This window comes from Panthera onca, chromosome C2 (assembly GCF_046562875.1).
Source record: "Panthera onca isolate mPanOnc1 chromosome C2, mPanOnc1 haplotype 2, whole genome shotgun sequence".
NCBI classification, from domain to species: Eukaryota; Metazoa; Chordata; class Mammalia; order Carnivora; family Felidae; genus Panthera; species Panthera onca.
Window position 1 is genome coordinate 110045375 of NC_138347.1, and position 8816 is coordinate 110054190.

At 34.8% G+C, this 8816-nt stretch overlaps 1 non-coding gene across 1 annotated transcript; it reads right to left on the reverse strand.

Annotated features, from left to right (window-relative positions):
* Nucleotides 1–6004: 6004 nt before the first annotated feature.
* On the reverse strand, nucleotides 6005–6111 carry LOC132684408 (U6 spliceosomal RNA). The gene has a single exon (XR_009612631.1). It is a non-coding gene; the product is annotated as a U6 spliceosomal RNA (small nuclear RNA).
* Between the last annotated feature and the right edge of the window lie 2705 nt (nucleotides 6112–8816).

Here is an 8816-nt window from a genome sequence, read left to right on the forward strand (position 1 = left end):
TGAAGCAAGAAAACTGCCTGTCAGAAGTGAGGACTGAGGTGGAGTCCCCTCTCTGCCCTATGGGTGGGCGTTCTTCACCTCATGATTCTAAAAGTCACTCCCCAAAGACATTCCAGAGTATTCCAAAGTTCAGGAAAAGTTCTGTCACCTTTAGCAACTTCCATGGAGAGAATCAATCTGTTTACAGAACAGCCAGCCACCTTCAGAGGTATGTGGGACAGAAGTCTGAGATTTTAAACCAATCCTGTGAACACCTCTTTTATTTAGCTTTTACTTTGTAGGACTCGTAAAAAAATTGAAGACTTCATACATTAATAACAGATTTCTACACTTCAAACTGCATGAGAGGAAAGGATCAGATATAGTCCATGAGTAAAAGGACAGGTATTTGGATATCCTGACACAGATGTCAAAACTTACTTTATGTATTTCTGTATTTATTTAGCAAACACTTATATCTTACTATTTGCCACACAGTGCTGGGAACTGAGGAGATCAAAAGTGAAGAAGCATTGTCAGTGCTCTCAGGGAACTAACAGATTAAGTTAAGGAGAACATTGTGAACCATCACTTAGAATAATTGTGATTGATTTTTCTTTTGGCTTCTCTCCAGTTTCTGCAAGAAAACTGTTGCTTGGAATAATAGCCACACTGTATGTTCCATACCTTGGCAGTAGCTTGGGACAAAAAGTGCTTCTACAGAGTGCTGCTATTGAATGAAAAGTGGTCAGGACAACTTGTGCTCCATATTTTCAAGTCACAGGAAAGTGACAAACGATAAGAATGAAAACTTCAGCAGTAATTACCTGATGCTAAAAAAACTATTTGATTTGGTACCAAAAATGAAAAATATCATTCAGCAGTCAGTTCACCCCTAGGCTGGGAGGTTGGAAGGTGGTAGGAATAATACCAAGCCACTTATTACTCATTACAGCACTTATATAACCTCATCTATTTTTACTACATCCAAGTGTAGCCATATTTTTTTATTCTCAACAGACTGAATCTCTGAAATACACTTCTTGCATTCCACAGACTTCTCATACCTCAAGCCATAGTTCCAGAATCATGTCCTCATGACTCCTTATCAAACCAAGTCCATAATGGTGCCACCCTTTCTGTGCTCCTGCAGTATTCAGAGTCTGGTCACCCACTCTGAGACTCTAGTATGTTTGTGCTATGGAGCTCTCTAGCCATGGTAACCTCCATGACATTAGGAATCATGTCTTTATAATTCTTCTGCACCTAGCATTGCTCTGAGAAAAAGTAGGCTCTCATTAATGTCAATTCAATTTGATTCTTCAACAGAGTTTCTAAATTATAAATAGTAAGGAGAAAAACCTTAAATCCTATCAGAAAAATAGTTCTCCCAGGTTATGCAATAACTTTATAAGCAAGGACCTCTGATCCTAACCACCCAGCATGATGCTGGACAGTAGAAATGCAACGAAAATTAATTTGCTGGCTCATGGATACACAATAAGTAACAAAATAATATGCCACTAAAGATGTGAATGAGTATATATCTAAAAGCATCTATATTTTCAAAGCAAGAAGAATGATTGGTCAGCATCTACCATGCAAGAGTAAGTAATTAGAACTTCCATTTAATTAGCACATTAATATCTTAAACATTATCATAATAGCTAAACATAATGGACAGTAACATACAGAATCAATAAGCCACAGTCTCTAGGATTACACTAGAGAAATTGAAATCTGTTCAAGAGACTAGGCTTTTTTGACATATGGTAAATGAATATTTCAGCACCAAATACTAGTAGTATTTATTCTCAAAATTAAAAAGAAAGGATAAGGGTGAGGTTGAACAGGAAAAAGCAATTCTGATTTTGTTGGAAGTCTTTCATATTGTTTCAGTCTCACCCATGAAGTAAGCAAGGGTTGTATTTACAGCTTCCAACAATTCACTCTTTACTGACTTAACTTGAATCTCCTTTTTTTTTATATTGTGACACTGACATCGTAAAGGCCACAGAAGATGAACCGGTGCCTCAAACAGGCATTTAATTTTGCACCTCAATATGTTCTTATTTCATGAAAATGTTCTTATAAAATCAATTTCAAAGTGTCCATTAACATTTTTTGGCTTCCCTGATGGAACTTACCTAGTCTCTAAAGAGAGTATACACAGCTTGTTCTTCCATCAGAAAAATCAAAGAAAATATGATCATTTATTTGACTTGGTATATTATTAGCGTGTCTTAGGACATCAAAAAAATCTTTATTTCAAACCTTTTAACCCAGTATCTTCTCTTTTCCTGGAAGATATTATTCTTTGTAAGTAAGGATGTTAGTGTAATATGAAATAATTCAAGGAGGCATGGCTCACTGACACTTTAATACTTAAATGTTAGCCCTTTAAGTAAGATTTGCTTATCTTTAAGTAACGTCTAAAATGATGATCCTTGCTCTAATGCCTCCCTAATTGAATTCCCACCCAGCTCCAGCATTCAGATTTTTCAGCCTATAGATTTCCCATTCTTTAATGCATCTAATATTAGCCAGAGACATTGTTTAAAATTGAGTCAGATCATGTCACTACTCTGCTCAAAATATCAGTAGCTTCCTACTGAGAACAAACTGAGGGTTGATGGGGGGTGGGAGGGAGGGCAGGGTGGGTGATGGGTATTGAGGAGGGCACCTTTTGGGATGAGCACTGGGTGTTGTATGGAAACCAATTTGACAGTAAATTTCATATATTAAAAAATAAAAAAATATATAAAAAAAAATATCAGTAGCTTCCTATCTCATTCAGAATAAAGGCCAAAGTCTATAAAATCACCTGCCAAGACCATGGAGTCTTGTCCATGACCCCTTTTGGACCTCATCCCTTGTCTATTTCCCTCCAGCAGCTTGTTCCTTAAATATGCCTAACCCACTCTCATCACAGGGTCTTTGCACTCACCACTGTCTCTGCCTGGAACGCTCTTTGCCCAGATATTTGCAAAGTTTCTCCCTCGTTTCCTTCAGGCTTCTGCTCAAATGACATCTCACAAAGGTCTTCCATGGCTATCATATAAACCAGCAATACTACCTTGCCAGTATTTAGTCCCCTTTCCCTGCTTTATTTTTCTCCATAGCACTTATTACTAAGTGATCCCATAATATATTTACCTGTCTGTCATTTATTATCTTCCTCCTCCATTAACATATAAGCTCCCGCAAAGTAAGGACTTTTGGTCTTTTTTGTTCACTGCTGTGCCTGCAGTTCCTGTATGAGTGCCCAGACACAGTTGCAACTCAATAAATATTTGTTGGATTAATGGATTCATTGTTGTAAATAGAAACACGTGTTAATACTTATGAAACTCCAGCATGCAAATGTAGCATGACATTTCTCTCTGAAATCAGTTCCCTGCAAATTATATCTACATTAAATATAACTCAGTTATCTGTCATTAAAGAATTAAACCATTCTAACACAATAGAAGAGTACAAATGGAGGCCAACTTGTCATATGTCTAAATATTTAAGAATTATTGAACAAGCTAAAAATGTTAATATATAACATGTCTTTCTACCTTGATAAATATGCCTTATTAAGGCAAAATCTTCAAGCCAGATTTTTTAGAAATTATTTCGAAATAAATGAAAATTCAGTTCTATGCCTTTTCACTTTTGTTTAGTTTTGGGGTGTGTGTGGGGAGAGAGAGAGAGAGAGAGAGAATGAGAGAAAAAGAGAGAGATCGTATGTTTTGTTTATTTTTGCCAAGAATTGACAGTCTTCAAAGTGAGAATTTGAGGTGCAGACTTTTTGAAAATATTCTGATAATCTCATACATAAAAGCAGTAGCCAACCTGGTCCTAACAGAACCAAGTTTGGGGTAACTTTTCATGTTGGCCCAATAGCCCTAGCTATTATTCATTGTACAAGGAAACTGAACTGGGAACTGATACTAAAAATCTTTTCAGTATAATCCAATAGCTTTTGATGCCCTTCTTTCAAAATAAACACTACAAAATGATTAAGAGAAACAAATATGTAAGTGAAAAAGAATGAAAGAGAGGTTTAATTCATGTGAGAGTGAATTATTAGTGCCTTTGGGAAATAATAAAATGTGGACAACATGAGCTAACCCCAAAGGACTAGATAATCCAGATGTAAAAACATGACACAGAGATACAAATAATTCACCCAACAATATGATTTCAGGAAAACTTCTAAATAAGGCATAGCAGTGTAGCATAGTTGTATTTATAAATCTTGAAATAAATGTTAAAAGTAGAACTCAAAGATTAGCTTTCACAAGAAAAAAAAAACAACAATAATAATAGAAATAATTTTATATCATTTATTTTGTGTCAGGCATAGTTCTAAGTGCTTTTCATATATGCATTCATTTAACTCTAAAAATGATCACTTTGAAAAAGGCACTACTATTATCCTCAACTTAAAGACAAGGGAAATGAGCCACTTAACATTCAAGTCACTTGCCCAAGGTGGTATAGTTGAAGTTTGAATTTAGTCCTGTAGTTCTTGAGTTCATACTCTTAACTAGTACTACTACTCTACATTGTCTTTAGCCTAAACAATATAAACATAATTAAAATAATAACTGTACCTTAGTTGTATACAGTGATTTATGATGCACAAAATGTCACTCTACATTCATTACCTTATCAGAGACTTACAAATACTCTATGTTACATGTAATCATGTTATTCCTGTGTTACATGTAAGGATCTTTAAAGGCTTTGCTTTTTGGATAAGCAAGGCAAGAAAAAATACTCCACTTGTGAAGGAAAAATTAAGGTTGCACAGGATTAGTAAAGCAATGGGGTTTCCAGTCCTAATCTCCTTAGGGCAGCACTTAGAGCATATACATGGCTTCCAACCAAAAGACGTGACTGCAAAGATTGCAAAGTTAAATTCAGTTAGTCCAAGAGTCCAAAGTGAGGAAAATAATTCTTCACTTGTGTTGCCATTGGTCTCAACATTCATTCCCTTTCTTTATGAAATAGAAAACTAACTTTTGCTTTGAGAAAACTGTTCTTCTGTCCATTACAATCTTATGGTATGTGATTTTGTGCTAGACCAGTCATGCATTTGAAAACACTGGAGTTGATTCATGCCCTGACCCCCAAAAAACTATGTGTTTCTGCTGTAGTTACTCTAGTTCCTATCCTTTTAAAGCTTGGTTCTTCACCTCTCTTTCTGCTGCTTAAACTCTGAAAAAAAATTTTCTTAGGAAGAACAATTGATTTGAACCAGCTTAAGTCTAGTTAATTCTGTTGAATTCCATTAAATTCTATTAAATAAGTTTAATTCTAGCTGATTCCGATGAAGTAGAATCAATTTCTGTTGCTTACAACCAAGAATCTTAACAGATCGTTTTTATTGATTGATTGATTGATTGATTTAGAAAAAGAGAAACAATGAGAGAGAGTGGGCACAAGCCGGGGCGGGGGTCGGGGGAGAGATGGAGGGATAGAGAGAGAGAGAAGAATCTCAAGCAGGCTCCCTGCTCAGTGCAGAGCCTGACATGGGGCTCAATCTCACGACCCTGGGATCATGACCTGAAAAGTCAAGAGTTGGATGCTCAACCGAATGAGCCACCCAGGCACCCCTATTTATTTATTATAATCACCATTTTTAAGGGTTTTTTTTTAAATTCCAGTTAACAATGAGTGTAATATTAGTTTCAGGTGTACAAATAGTGATTCAACAATTCCATACAACACCCAGAGCTCATCACAGCAACTATACTCCTTAATCCCCATTACCTATTTAGCCCATCCACCCACCCATCTCCTCTCTGGTAACTATCAGTTTGTTCTTATAGTTAAGAGTCTGGTTCTTTGTTTACCTCCCAAACTCTTTTTTTTTCCTCTTTGTTCACTTGTTTTGTTTCTTAAATTCCACATATGAGTGAAATCATACGGTATTTGTCATTCTCTAACTGACTTATTTTGTTTAGCATGATACTCTCTAGCACCATCCAGGTTGTTCCACTATGTATATATATGCCACATCTTCTTTTTTTTAAATATGGAATGCTTGATGAATTTACATGTCATCCTTGTATAGGGGCCATGCTAATCTTCTCTGTATTGTTCCAATTTTAGTATATGTGTGGCCAAAATGAGCACTGTTACATTTTCTTTATCCATTCATCAGTCAATGGACACTTGGGTTGTTTCCATAATTTGGCTGTTGTACATAATGTTGCTATGAACATTAGGGTGCATGTATTCCTTTAAATTAGTATTTTTGTGTCCTTTGGGTAAATACCCAATTTTGTGCTCTTCAGGTCAAAAATATTTTTTGGAGAGGTGAAAATTTTAAATTAGGAAACCACTGAAAATAGAAACATAATTTTCAGTTCAACCAACCCCTCCAAAACCTTCTTTCAGACAAACTATGGAACCACCTAAAGGAGAAAAACTTAGAGTTCACTCCAAAGGCTATTTAATAACATTCTAAATCCTAAATAATTTAGCAGTGGAAACAAAAAAAAATATATTGAATTAAATTAGATTCATTGAGTTTCCTTTCTGGTCTCTTTATTCTTCTAGGGCATGATTCTTTGATTCGATAATGAAATGCACTTTAGCAATCATTTCAATAGGGTCGTCACCAAAAATTTCAAGTTCTTCATCTTATTTAATTAGTTTTAAACATAGTGTTATCCTTACACAAGCCTAAATTCCTATTTTAGAAAAAAATTCATATGCAAATAATGATTCTGATGGAATGAAACAGTGAGGAATGAATGACTACTATCTGAATAGACTCTAAATATGATAAATGTGAAATGCAATGACAAAGGCAGCCAAAGAATAGATTTCTTCAGAGACTATCACTGTTGAGCATTGACCATAATTCCAAGCAAGATCTTGACTAAAATTCTAAGTAAAAATACTTGCAAAAATATCATATTTTATCAACTTTAAAAACTTGCACTGTCTAACAAATATACAGAATGTGTATTTGTAATCGTAATAGTCACAGAATGTTTAGATCTTAAATAGCATGAATAGCCAGTAGGAGAAAAGAAATTATGTAGAAGGATTCCAAATCCCAATATGTTTTTGTATATATTTCTATGTGATTACTTATCGACTAAATACACGTAAGCTATACATCAAAGACTTAGATACATCAAGCTTTAGAATTGAAAAAGATTTGTGTGCCCTTTTAGTCTGATTTTATCATTTCCTTATTTTAAGAATAATGTATGTGAAAACTCTCTTTGGAAGCTCTGTTTTGCTCTTATTTCCAAATATGAGAATTCTTAGGTCTGGAAGAGTTAAGAAGTTGCTACGTCACATGGCTAGTTAGTGGCCAGCCTAAACTGGCCCCCAAAGAAGGTTCCCCTAAAGAAGATAGTAAACAAGCAAACAACAACAATAAAAGTCAGTAATATAAGTAATAATAAATATTGTCAAAATGCTAAAGGGGGAAAATGGTAAACAGTACCACAGTGGAAATGGGATATTAAATTAGGTATTCAAGGAAGCTATCTCTAGAAATCATGGCTGGGATATGAATCATGAAGAGGAATCAGCTGTGATAAACTATGTTGTGAATGAGGAAAATGTCAAAGGCAAAGCCATGGATCTCTTTCAACTGTGATAAAGTATAAAATAACATCCTACATGACCTTTTTTAAACCCCTATTTAATCCTAAAAGTCAAGTTCCTTCCATTATACCACCGTGTTTACATGTGGCTTAGTTTCTCATGAAATCTCCCCAAAAGGGAGAGATCACATATACATTTAACATATGTGCAGATACATAACAGAATTTTAGTTTTGTAAAATACTTTCAAACACATTATTTCATTTGATGTTTACAAATAATTCTATACAGTAGGCAAGGTAGATGTTACTGGGAATGAAATGAACATCAGTTTTTTTCAAAACCTGGTCTTACCACTAAAACAACTTTAATCCTTGGGCATACAACTTTTAAACTCTCTGTAACTAGATTTCTTCAATGGTCAGGGTGTACCTTTTTTATAGGGTTGTTGTAATAATAATGTAAAGATATTCTTCAAAATGTATTTGATCAAGGTACGTAGGAATTTTAAATAATGATTCTCAATAAATGCAATTTTTAGTTAAGGAATGAGAACTGGAACACTCAAAACTTTCAGTGGTATATTAAAGTCATACTACAGAAATGTGTTAGAAATTTAAATCTTTTACATTTGGAATCTCTACTCTTCCTATCCTTTTAGCCATTGCCTAATTACCTATAAACTCTATTACATAAGGAGTCTTTATGCTATTGAAACGCAGCAATGTTAACAATCTAAATTACTTCTAAACAGCTGTTAGTTATGGCTTGGACCTGGCTTTTTGTTGCAGTAGGTTGTGGTATTGGTAGTAGTTTTTTGTTGCTGTTGTTATTTACCTTGGGGGTTAGCTTGTTTTTTGTTTTGTTTTTCTTTGTTTTATTTTAGGGTTGTATGACATTTGAACACACAGGAAGAATGGATGAAGTGTGACATTAATGAACCAGCAGTGTTGGTTGCTTGGATTTTGTGCTCATCTAATCTTAGAGGATTCTTTATGAAGCAAGGGAAGGCTAACATGTTACAAGTAAACTAGAAAACAAATGTATGAAAGTATTCTCTCCCCATATTTTAATTTAAGCTTTTATATATTCATCCAAATAGTCCAACAACCTTTCCCATCACACTGCTATCTGGGGGAAGAAAATTATTCTGTTGTTAAGATTTAGTCAGAGCTTTGAATACCTTGAACCCAGAAATAACCCAGCTGCTCCTTGGAAACTTCCCTCAAGTGAACTCAGATTTATGCAAGAATAACCCCACAGAGGCAAAAG